The sequence below is a fragment of the Myotis daubentonii genome, chromosome 3, assembly GCF_963259705.1.
Source record: "Myotis daubentonii chromosome 3, mMyoDau2.1, whole genome shotgun sequence".
NCBI lineage: Eukaryota > Metazoa > Chordata > Mammalia > Chiroptera > Vespertilionidae > Myotis > Myotis daubentonii.
This window is the reverse complement of record NC_081842.1, coordinates 216113840-216125428: the sequence shown is the minus strand read 5'-3', so window position 1 is coordinate 216125428 and position 11589 is coordinate 216113840. Positions and strand designations below refer to the sequence as shown.

Genomic DNA, 11589 nt, shown 5'->3' with positions numbered 1-11589 from the left:
TCCTGCCCTGCTGCGACTGACATCCTTCACTCCCTTCACTCCATCTCGGCCACCAGGGGACCGGGGTTTCTGGAGGCCTGTGCGCTGTCCCGGCAGGCTCCTCACCCAGCCAGGGCGTGGGGACCCGCAACCTGTGGCTGGTTGGTCAGTGCACAGGGAGCAGCCGGCGTCCAGGGGAGGGTGGCCTGGAACCTCACCTAGGGAACCTGAGGATTGCTTGTTGGTGTGGGACCGCCTACACTACAGTGTGTGTGTGTGTGTGTGTGTGTGTGTGTGTGTGTGTGTGTGTGTAGGACACACAATGCACACCCTCACGCATGCGCACGGAACCCCTCTCAGCACGTGTGTGCAGCCAGGACAAGCGCAGACGAGATGGAAGAGGCTGCGATGACGCGTGGCGGCTGCGCCGTGAGGTCGGCCGTAATGGTGGAGCTGGGGACCCAGGCCCTCTTCCCATGCAGAGGGGCCCTCGGCTGGTGAAGCGCTTTATGAGCCGGTGCAGCCTCTGTTTTTCCTTCTCAGGTGACGACTCCCAGCTGTTCACCCCGGGAACCACCCCGCTCCCACGGACGAGGGTAAAACACACGGGGTGGGCGGTGCCCAGGCCCGCCAGTCAGTCAGCCTCCGCCCAGCCGGCCCAGGTGAGGCCGCTCAGCAGCACCGCCATCCTGGGCTCGGCCTTCGCTGCCGTGCTCTCGGTGCTGGGCCAAGGGCACAGGCGGACACGGGCCACGGACGGCCACCTGGTCACGTGAGAACGACTCCGACACAGGCGTGGAGAGCTGACACTGACTGGTGCTGACGGGAGCCAGCAGCGCCTGCTCTTGTGCTCCGTTACCTGTGCGTGGCGGGCACGGGCTGACGCAGGAGCGGAGCAGGGCCAGGCCTCCGAAAGCAGCGGGCAGGGCACTGGACAGCGGCACCTGCTCTGCAGCCCAGCACCCGCCAGCCTGTGCCCCCTCTACCCTCTCTCCCCTCTGACCGCACGTGTCTGAGACACCCGCCACCTGGGCCCCGCGCGCCCTCCGGAAGCCCCGGAGCAGCCACGGGCGTGCCGGGCGGGGAGCCGGCTGCGTCCTCACAGTGGGCGGCGCGGGCCGTGTGCCCTTGGGCGGGCGGCGCGACCCCTGGACCAGAGGCCAGGCAGGTGAGAGCCCTTAAATGGGGACACGTGCAGTCGCACGTCCTGATCACCGAAGGCCCGGACTGCACGGAGGTGGGCGGGTGGCCGGTCGGCCGGTCTCGGGTTCGTTCCCTCCGCAGCTCTGCTCGGTGCCCACCGTGTGCCAGCCGCCTGCCTGGGGCGGTAAGCCACCGAGACACACCGTCTGTCCTCCTAGAGCTTACGTTGTGGGGGAGGGAGAGAGCGAACCAGAGAACAGCGGCACCCCGTGAGGACACCTGCAGTGAGGAGACGGGGTGGGCGGGAGCCTCTGCGGAGGGACCACGGGAGTCTGGAGGGAGCTGGTGTGGGGCAGGCAGCCTCGAGGATGCTTCAGCGCCTTCCAGGCGGCGAGACGCCGTGCAAAGGCCCTGGGGCAGGAGTGCTGGGCTGTGAAGGAGCAGCCGGGGGCCAGGTGGAGGTGAAGTTGCAGGACAGCGGAGCCCAGGGGGCCCTGACCCTGACCCTGCCCTGCTGGGTTCCCGGCTCCCTCCGTCGAGGAGGCCCAGGTGGGTGACTGCAGGCACCTGAGGATGGCAGGGGTCATAGTGGGAGATGGATAATCCCCGAGTTTCCAGCTTGAACACAAGGTCAGAGGGAGATTCCATGTCCTGGGCTGTGGGGGTGGGGCAGCAGGAGAGGTGGTCTTGGAGTTCAGGCGATGCGTTGGAGGCATCTGTCAAGTACACCTGTAATAAGGGAAGGAAAACGCCCTGGCTGGTTTGGTGCAGTGCGAGCTCAGGACCATGGACTGAAGGGTCCTGGGTTCAATTGCGGGCATGTACCTCGGTGGCAGGCTCGATCCCCGGCCCTGACTGGGGCCCGTGTGGGAGGCCACCAATCGATGTGTCTCTCACATAGATGTTTCTCGGTCTCTCCTCCCTTCCAATCTCCAGAAATCAATGCCAAATACCCTCAGGTGAGGATCAGCAACAACAACAAAGAAAAACGAGACGGGTTACTGTGAAGCTCAGACGTTGCTGACCTCCGAGCCGCGGGTGGTTCAGGGGTGAGCATTTATAAGCTCCCCATCGCAGGCTGGGGGCCTGCAGCCCTCTGGCTGAGCTCCCCGGCATTCCAGAGAGAAGGGCAGGAAGGGGAACTGGGAGATGTCTCTGCATTGCGGTGCCTTCGGGGCAGCCAGAAAAGGGTGGGGAAGACAGAAGAGCGCTCCTCCTGGCAGTGTTTGGGGTGGGCTCCAGGCCCCTCCTGGGCCCTCTGACCTGGCCCAGAGTCACGGCTTCAGGCGTGTGGCTACCATTCCAGAGCCTCTTCGTCCCCACCCGCCTGTCTCAGTGCCAAACACACCGGGCCCTCCTTCTAGGAAGTCTGGGCGGCGGGTGAGGGTGTGCAAACAAGGGAAGCGGGAGTGAAGTGGGAGGGGCTCTGACATTTGGAAGTGATGCCTGGGAGCTGGTCTGGGCCCTCCTAGGCCTGCGTGGCTGGGGTGCAGGGACTTGGGGCACCATTCCCTGTCCCTTGAGCAGAGCTCTGTGCTCAGCGGTTTGCCCAGGGCCAGCTGCAGAGTTATGGGGAGATGCGTCTAGAAGCCCAGTGCGCAGCCCCCTTGGCGGGGAGGAGAAAGTCCTCTTGCCCCGACCAGCTCTGGGTGGGCCAGGGCTCTCCCGCCTGTGCGGGCAGGAGGGGCCGGGCCAGGGTGCTGTCCTTGGGAAGTGGAAGTTGGAGCCGCCTTGTGCGGGAGCCGTCGTGGCTGTGACTGCGTGTTCTGTGAAAGCGGGGTGAATGCAGGTGTCAGGCGCTGGTTCCCCGGGTGGAAGACAGGAGACGGGGGGGCGGGCTTACTGAGCGCCTGCCTGTACAGATGCCCAGCGAGGCGGCCAGTGTGAAGCTCACACTTCCACCGACGGATCACACGCTGGTCCCGCTGTCCCTGCTTTCTCACTTATTATATCTTAGCGTTCCTCTGCCAGCGTGTCGTATGCAGACGCACCTGCTCGCCACCTCATTCCACCTCCCAACACCCTCACACAGGGCCAGGGTCACCCACGTGAAAAGAAAAGCCCTGGTCCCCGGCCGGCAAGAACCTGTGCTGTCGGGCTGTCCCAAGGGACTAAGGCCACAGTGGGGGGATGGACGGCCATGGACTGACACCTCAGTGAAAAGCATCGTTTTTATGTAGCAGCTGTACCATCTTCCAGCCTGGTTATGGCTTCTACACTCTAGGGCAGCAATTTCCTTCCTTTTTTTTTTTTTTTTTTACAAAAGCAAGAATTTATTGACCACAGCAAAAACATAGGACAGTGAAACAAGGACCAGTGCTCTCCTGGTTGCAAGTCTCCTGGGGTCCCTTAGAGGCTGGGGTGTGTGCCTGTGGATGAGGGGGGGGACGGAATGGCTCTGAGTGCTGGGGCGGGAGGGGGCGGGGAGCCCAGGGCAGCGATTTTCTACCCGCTGCGCCGCAAGCACTTGTAAACCAGGCGGCACCGGACTGTTTGTCAGGGCACAGACCTCTTTCCCCTTCGACTGTCCAATAAAACCGTGGCAACAGCCAGCACAGCAGGAGCTGTCTGGTGTGAATGAATCAACATGACCCTTATTTTTTGGGTAAAGTTGGTGACAATGTACTGTTTCTGGGTGTGATTAGGTCACGTGGCCCTGAGATGGAAAAGGTTGGAAACCGCTGGCCTGGGGAGTTGGCTCCCTAAGGAAGGAGGACGTTCAGTTTTCCTGCAGAATCATCTCACAGTTTTTGGGTTTGTCTTTTTTTATAGAAAACCCCCTGCTTTGCCCTAAGAAAGGGGCCTGCCCCAGGAGCCATAGCCGTCAGGGCCACTCACTCCCCTGCCTTGTTTTAGCCATACGCTCGGGATCGGAGGCCGTGAGGGGAGAGGGGACAGGAAGGGCCACGGGAACCCCCGTTTGCATCCAGGCGGGACACCCCCCCGCTTGCTCCCGGCCTGGCTCCTTCCGGGACCGGCCCTCTCCCCAGGCACCAGGGCCTGGCTCTCCTGGGACCGCACCAATCACACCCACCTAACACCCGGCGCAACCCCACTCGTGGGTTCCCTGCACGGACCGTCCACAGCGCCTCCACGGCGAACATTGGGGTCATTCCCGCTGTTTGAAATGTTTCTCCAGGGGGATACTGGGTGATACACCCTCATGTTCACTGTAGTAGTGACAAGGTTTTGTTGTGTTTTTTAAAATATTTTTTTATTGATTTTTAGAGAGAGAGGAAGAGAGAGGGAGAGAGAGAGAAACATCGATGAGAGAAGAACATCATTGATCAGCTGCCTCCTACACGGCCCCTGTGAGGGGTTGAACCTGCAACCGAGGCACGTGCCCTTGACCAGGATCGAACCCGGGACCCTCCAGTCTGCAGGCCGACGCTGTATCCGGGAGCCAAGCCGGCCGGGGCATTTCAGGGTTCTTAACCATGCTTGTTTCACGGACCCTTTGCCACAGGAGGGAAGCCTCTGGATGCCTTCGAGTAGCATTTTAAGAGATAAAATACAATGCAGAGGGTTACAGGGAAACCAGTGGTATTGGAAGGTGGTTTTCAAAATATTAGAAAAACCCAAGTTTATGGTAAAGCCATCCGTTGTCCCCCTTCCAGTAAGTGGTCACATGCAGCCACTGGACTAATGGCCGCCACCATTTGAACAGCGAGGAGCGTAAGTGACGTTCCGCGGCTTCGGCAGGAAGTTGGATGTGACGGCGAGAACCTGTGTCCCCGGATGAAGTCGCAGGGGCCGCTGCTACTCGGGCTCAGTTCCTTCCTGATGGACGACACAGCCAAGTCTCAGCCGGAGGTCAGTGAAGAGAAGACGGGGGTGTTTCCCCTTCACGTCCACAGGCCCCTGAGCAGCGCCAGGCGCCCCGTGAGGAGCCCTGCCCCGGAAATGCCAGCCCACTTCCCGAGTGGGAGCCCCGAGGGAGAATGGCCGTCGTCCCCCTCCCGGCGCACTAGCCGTCGTCCCGCGTTTTAACGACGGCCCGTGCGGTGGGCGTGAGCTGCGCCTGCATTTCCCTGTCCCTCACGGAGCGTCTCGGCCTGTGGCTTCTTGTTCTGTGTAATAACGGCCTGTTCCTCATTTATCGGTGGTGGTGATTTTTGTCTTTGATTCGAAGGAATCCTTCATATGTTCTGGATATTCATCACTACTATTTTTAAAAATATTTTTTTTATTGATTTTTTATAGAGAGGAAGAGAGAGGAATAGAGAGTTAGAAACATCGATGAGAGAAACATCGATCAGCTGCCTCCTGCACACCCCCCACTGGGGATGTGCCTGCAACCCAGGTACATGCCCTTGACCGGAATCGAACCTGGGACCCTTGAGTCCGCAGGCCAACGCTCTATCCACTGCGCCAAACTGGTCAGGGCACTACTATTTTTAAAGAGATGTTTTTATTGATTTCAGAGAAAGGAAGGGAGAGGGGGGTAGAAACGTCAGTGAGGAGAGAGCATCGGCTCCCGTTGGCGGCTTTTTCCTCCGACGACGGCCGCCGCCTCCGCTTCTTGGCGTGCCCCGTGGATTTCGATCGGGTCCCTAAGCTGAGGGATGGCGCCCAGTATACACTGGTTTTCCCTCTTCCTCTGAAAAGTGGTGGCTTTTGCTCTGGAAGGCGGTTCCGTCCCCAGCAGGTCGCCGTGGCCTTGCGGCGGCTCGGTTCTGGGACCTGTGAGGGCAGGTTTATGTCAGGGTTGCCCTCAATCTGGGATGTGGTCCTCGCTTCTAACACCTGGCCCTTCTCTCCGTGGCCGGTGCTCAGTGGTCAGAGCTTCGGCCCACGCATCGAAAGGTTTCGGGTTGGATTCCCGGTCAAGGTCAGGTAATGGGGTCGCAGGTTAGATCCCTGGACCAGGTGGAGGCACGTGCAGGAGGCGACCAGTGGATGTGTCTCTCACATCCGTATTTCTCTCTCTCTCTCTCTCCATCCCTCCTCCCTTACACTTTCTCTGAAAAGCAATGGAAACAATATCCTCAGGTGAGGATTAACAAAATAAAACAGTAGCACGTGGGCCTTCTGGGGTGTTGGTAGAAAGCCCAAGCGGTTTACCAAGCGGCTCTCACTTGGCCGGACTTGAGTTCCAGTCTCTGTCGGCAGCCGAGCAGCTGCCGCCGTCTCTGCTCGGTGCTTTGGCCTCCGGGTCTCATTTTCCACGCAGCCCCTTGGAGGTGCGCCCTGTCCATGCGCCGAGGAGGGTGCAGCCGAGGATGTCAGGGGATTTGTACACAGACTGCAGGGCGGCGCCCCCAGGGCCTGCCCTCCCGCAAGGCCCAGCTCCTCTCGCAGCCCTGAAATGCAGCGTCTGCTTCTCAGCCCACTGGACGGCCGCCTCCTGCCTGCATTGTCTCTGGGTGCTGGGAGGATGGAGGAGGTGCTGGGGGAGACTGGCCACACCTGGATGCCCCTTGTTTCCGTCGCCACGGGGCGCTGCTTGCCCTCCGGGACCTTCACAGAGCTCCCTTTTGTCCTCTGCTTATCACGGCCGCGGGCGGGATGGGCAGTGTGACCATGTTTCTGTGCTGTTACCTGACGCGGAACTTACCCTGAATCTTCAGTGGACACGTAATAGCAATCCAGGGCACCCAGAACCGATCAGCCCTAGCCTCTCCCCCAAAGGACAGAAACCTGGGTCTGCTCTCCCCGCCCCCTCAGCTCCTGGCAGCGCCCTGGGCTCTCAGGTCTCTGTGGTTAGTCACTTGTTAATTTGCATAAACAATTGTGGAGCCGCCACTGTAAGGTGCTCAGGGCTGGTCAGCTGCCACAGATTCCAGATGACTTTTACCTTTTCTTCACATTTACTGGCCCTTCTTTTCCATTAATAGCCCGTGTTTGTCTCATGGGTGAAATTTTCTGTCTACTCTTGAAGGATTACCTCTTTTTATTGATTGATTTTTTTTGAGAGAGAGAGATGGGGAGAGAGAAAGAGACATCGACTTGTTCCACTTACTTAGACATTCATTGCTTGGTCCTTGTATGTGCTCCGGGCGGGGGTCGAACCCGCAATCTATAAGGATGACGTTCCAACCATCCGAGCCCCCGCGAGGGCTTTGAGTTCCACTGGGACATCTGTCTGTGAAATGTTCCCAGGGGTGCTTGTCTGTGTTTATTGAGTGTTTTGCTTTTCTTGGTCGTTTTCCTCAAATGTTTTGTGATATAAAATTTTGTGCCCATATCCGTGTTTCAAAATCCCCAAGAGGCTGGCAGAGGAAGGACCTTGCTTCTGGCCAGAGTGCCCTCGAGTCGGGGACTCTCCCTCTCACCTGGCAGCTTCCTGCCACCCGGGGCCTTGCTGGGTCTCGGGCCCCAGCGCTCTGGCCGCAGGCACAGCCCAGGGAGGCAGCCTGGGGGGGGAGGGGGGGAGTGACGCTCTGAATGGGTCTCCAGGTAGTCACGTGACCGCCGCCCCAGGCTGTGTCCTGTTCCATTTCCATAAACAGCTTTCTCAGAACTCTGGAACGGCGTTCGCAGAAGGCATCTCCGTGACTATGCCAGCCTCTTCCTTTGATGCAATTTCTCCATCAAACCACCTGCCTGCTCTGTGCCTTCATGAATTCCCGCAAGGGTCCCAGGCGCCCAGGCATTTCTTTGCTTTCTTTCCTTATAGATTGATTCTGAGTTTCAGGACATACTTGGCCGGGCGGCAGGGGCCCACATGCGGGAGGCTACGGCCGATGGGCTCCCGGTAGCTCTGCCAGTCACGTCGCTGGCTGTGACCTGCACACCAGCAGGCCGGCCCCACTCTGAATCAGGCGGCTCGTCTGGCCTGAGGTTCAGAGTTAAGGAAAACGACCTGCCCGCATCAGCGTTGGTAACCGGACAAGGCGTGGAAAACGCAGCCCCCGAATTGGCATAAACTGTTCCGTGAATGTCCCACCTGAAGCCAGTTGCGGAGCAGCGAGGTGATAACCGATCCCAGGAAAACCGAAGCGGCTTCTTCTCAGTCGGCCACACACGGATTCTGTGCAGCTCAGGGTGTGGCACTCGGGTGTGATTCAGAACGAAGTGTGAGGTTCAGAGGTGGAATGGGCATTTGGGTGGGGGTGAAGCCAGGGCCGACTGGCATGCATGCCGGTGGAGGGTCACGCCGCTTCTGGCCCCTAAAGCTGCCCAGAACTGTCCTTGGGGATTGGGAAGGCGCCGGATCCGCAGGGTCCGACCGATGAACACTGCGCGCCAGGGGCAGCCGTCTGCAGACGGGCACTGCGGGTTTCAGAACGAGCACTTCAGCCTAAGCCCATTCTCTATGCGATCCTTATCGGAGCAGATGACCGGGAGTCTACTTCTTCAGGTTCAAGTGTGTGGATTCTTGCCAAGGGAACATCTGCACTGATTCAGCGTCCTCTCCGCTTGGGGGGTGGAGGTGGGATGTGTAGCTTCGAAAACAAAAACAACAGCAGGTTCCTGGCTGCTGTCCTTGAACCCTCCCACGCAGCTGATTACCGACAGGCTCAGCCGCTGCGGCTCCCACGGGCAGCCTCCGGCCCCACGTCCCTCGCGGGCTCGGTCCCAGCGACAGTGGCTTTCTCCCCGGGTTCCGGGCAGCCGTCCTTTCCTTTAAATGATGACATCACCCAGCTGTCGTTCCCTCCACCGCAAACGGCACGTTCTTGATAACTTGGTGGCTGTTAATCATTACACACCGTGAGCAGGTTAAATCCGCCCAAGTCCCATCACACCAGACCCCTCGCCGGCCCAGGCGGCACTGGGCGCAGCTCCGCCGCGGAGCCAGGCAGGACGCCCGCACCGAGTGCGGAGCCGGTGGAAAGTTGAGATGAAATTTCCAAAAAGGTAGGGCTGGGAACGCTGATGGGGAGATAAAACTGTGGCAATGCTCTGAAAAGAAAGAACAGCCTGTGAAATGGACTCTTGTTGTCTTTGGAATGTGGTCATTATCATGTGGATGGCCGTGACGCACGGGCTGGGCGCCGCCCCCGGCGGGCGTGCGGGCAGGGAACCGGGCCCCAGCCATATCTCCGGTCGTGGGGCATGTGAGCTGGCCACCCGGGCTCTGCGGCCCCAGACGTGTAATTAGAGGCTCCGGGCCCGGGTGATGCGCAGACAAGTCTTATCACGCGTCTGGGCTGCCGTGGGTGCACGTTCCCTCCGTGGCGCGGGTGGGCCGGGCTCCGCGCCCGCCCGATCCCGGGGAACCGTCCAAAGGTTCTGCCCAGCCAGGGACTTGCATCGATTTCTCAGCAGAAAACCACGCGGAGGACACTGGCAAGGCCAGCCGGGTCTTGGCACATAGGACACGCCGCTTCCTGCGCCCCAGGCGCGCCGCCCGGAGGAGAGACACTCACCGGCCTTTCACAAGAAAGGCGTGTCCTGGGCCGGGGGCGGCTCCGGGCTGGCCCCGCCCACTGCAGAGTGAAACACGCAGCAGGCGTGTGGTTAGTTAAGATGTTTGACGTGGATCCAAGTTATTTCCAAGGAATGAAGGTGGTGCCTGTGTCCAGAAGGACTGGGCCACGGAGACCGACACACACTCTCCCAGGCCTGACTCCTCCCACTGGCCTTTTTACTTCGGGCGGGGGAAGGAGCTGCAGATGGCTGTGGCCTCACGGATCCTTTTAGTGAACTTGCCACGAGCTGACTTGTTTGGCTTCCTGGCCCTTTTCTGGAATCGTAGATGGAGGGATGAGGGCACTGGAGGCCCGCCTCGCTGGCCCAGTGGCCAGAGATCAGCTCTTCCTCGGCAGGCCAGCCCCGGCCCCAGCCCTCACCCTCCCCCAGGCCCCATCTGCTCCCTGCCAGGTGGTGTGGGCCTTGAGGAACAAGGGTCATGGCAGGGTGGCCGGGTTTCCTCGGGCAGAGGAGCTCCCCTCCAAGCACGCTGGCCGCGGTGGTCGGACACCACGGAGCTGAGCTGGTTGACACTCGCTCTGAGTGCTTCTCAGCGTCTCAGGCAGAAGCATCTTCGAACTTTCAAGTGCAAGGACAGCACGAAAACCCACACCCTCCACTGCATTAGACACGCCCCCCTTGCTCACATAGTGACAGGGAGCACAGGCGAGGCTGCGAAGTGGGGACCCATTTGAACCTTCTGCCCTGTTCTCCTCTAACTTTCCCCAAATAAATTCCCAGAACTTCTCTCAAAAGTTGTGATTCTTGCGTGGAGAGGAAAAGGGCCGGAACGTTGGTCAGTGACCCAGCCTCTGAGCGACTTTGAACCAGACGTATGCTCCTAAGGACAAGAACACTTCAAGCTCCAGTCCTGCGTTAGAAATCCAGGTCGCTTCCTGGTTAGTTTATGCGAGGGAGGCCTCAGGTGTGTGTGCCCTGCAGTGGTTCTCAACCTTCCTAATGCCGCGACCCTTCAATACAGTTCCTCATGTTGTGGTGACCCCCAATTTCATTGTTACAAATTGAACATAATGAAAGCATAGTGATTCATCACAAAAACAATATGTAATTATATATGTGTTTTCCGATGGTCTTAGGCGACCCCTGTGAAAGGGTCGCAACCCACAGGTTGAGAACCGCTGCAAGGAAACGCTACTCACGAACCCTCAGTGCAAAGTGCTCGCTGCACGAGAGCTGGTGCACGTGGATCCTGCAAAGCCTTGGCCATCAACGTGAGCCTCAGTTTACCTTCTCGGCACCATCACTGTAAGGTACAGTTACATGGCAATGTATTTTTAAAGCTTTATTAGCTTTGCACAAAATGCCTAGCAGAATTAATGCCAATATTAATTTGTAAATTAAAGAGTAGAGCCCAAATCCATTTTGATAGCCACTATTTCTATATACACTGAGTGGCCAGATTATTATGACCACCCCATCAGTACTTCGTTGGGCCACCTTTTGCCTTCAATAATGCAGCGATTCTTCTTGGCATTGACTCCACAAGATGTTGAAAGGTGATGCGAGGAATCTGACATCATGCCTGATGAATAGCACTGTCCAGTTCTGTGAGATTTGATGGTTGTGGAACCAGCTGCCTGATGGCTCTTTTAACTTCGTCCCACAAATGCTCAAATGGGTTGAGATCTGGTGATTGTGGGGGCCACCTGAGCAAGGTAAAGTCTCCCTCATGTTCTTGAAACCACTCCGGCACAATACGAGCACTGTGGCATGGCGCATTGTCTTGTTGGCAGAAGCCATCTCCATTGGGATATGCCATCAACGTGATAGGATGAACTTGATCAGCAATGATACTTAGGTATGTTGTGCTATTCAGACGTTGTTCCACACGAATTAAAGGGCCCAAATCATGCCAGGAAAACATGCCCCAAACCATAACACTGCCCCCACCAGCTTGAAGGGTTGTACTCATGCATGTGGGCTGCATGCTTTCGTGCTGTTTCTGCCAAATTCTCACTCTGCCATCTGCATGATGCAATTGGAAACATGTCCAATTCTTGTGTTCCTGTGCGAATTGGAGACGTTTTATCTTGGTAACTGCAGACAGCAAAGGTGTTCGAACAGGCCTTCGGCTTCCATATCCCATAC

The 11589-nt window shown here is 58.3% G+C and overlaps 1 long non-coding RNA gene across 1 annotated transcript; it reads right to left on the bottom strand.

Moving 5' to 3' along the window:
• Window positions 1-4352: 4352 nt before the first annotated feature.
• Window positions 4353-9846, bottom strand: LOC132231726 (uncharacterized). The gene is made up of 2 exons (XR_009452128.1): window positions 7085-9846; window positions 4353-4902 (listed from the first exon to the last, which is right to left on the bottom strand). It is a non-coding gene; the product is annotated as an uncharacterized LOC132231726 (long non-coding RNA).
• Window positions 9847-11589: the final 1743 nt, after the last annotated feature.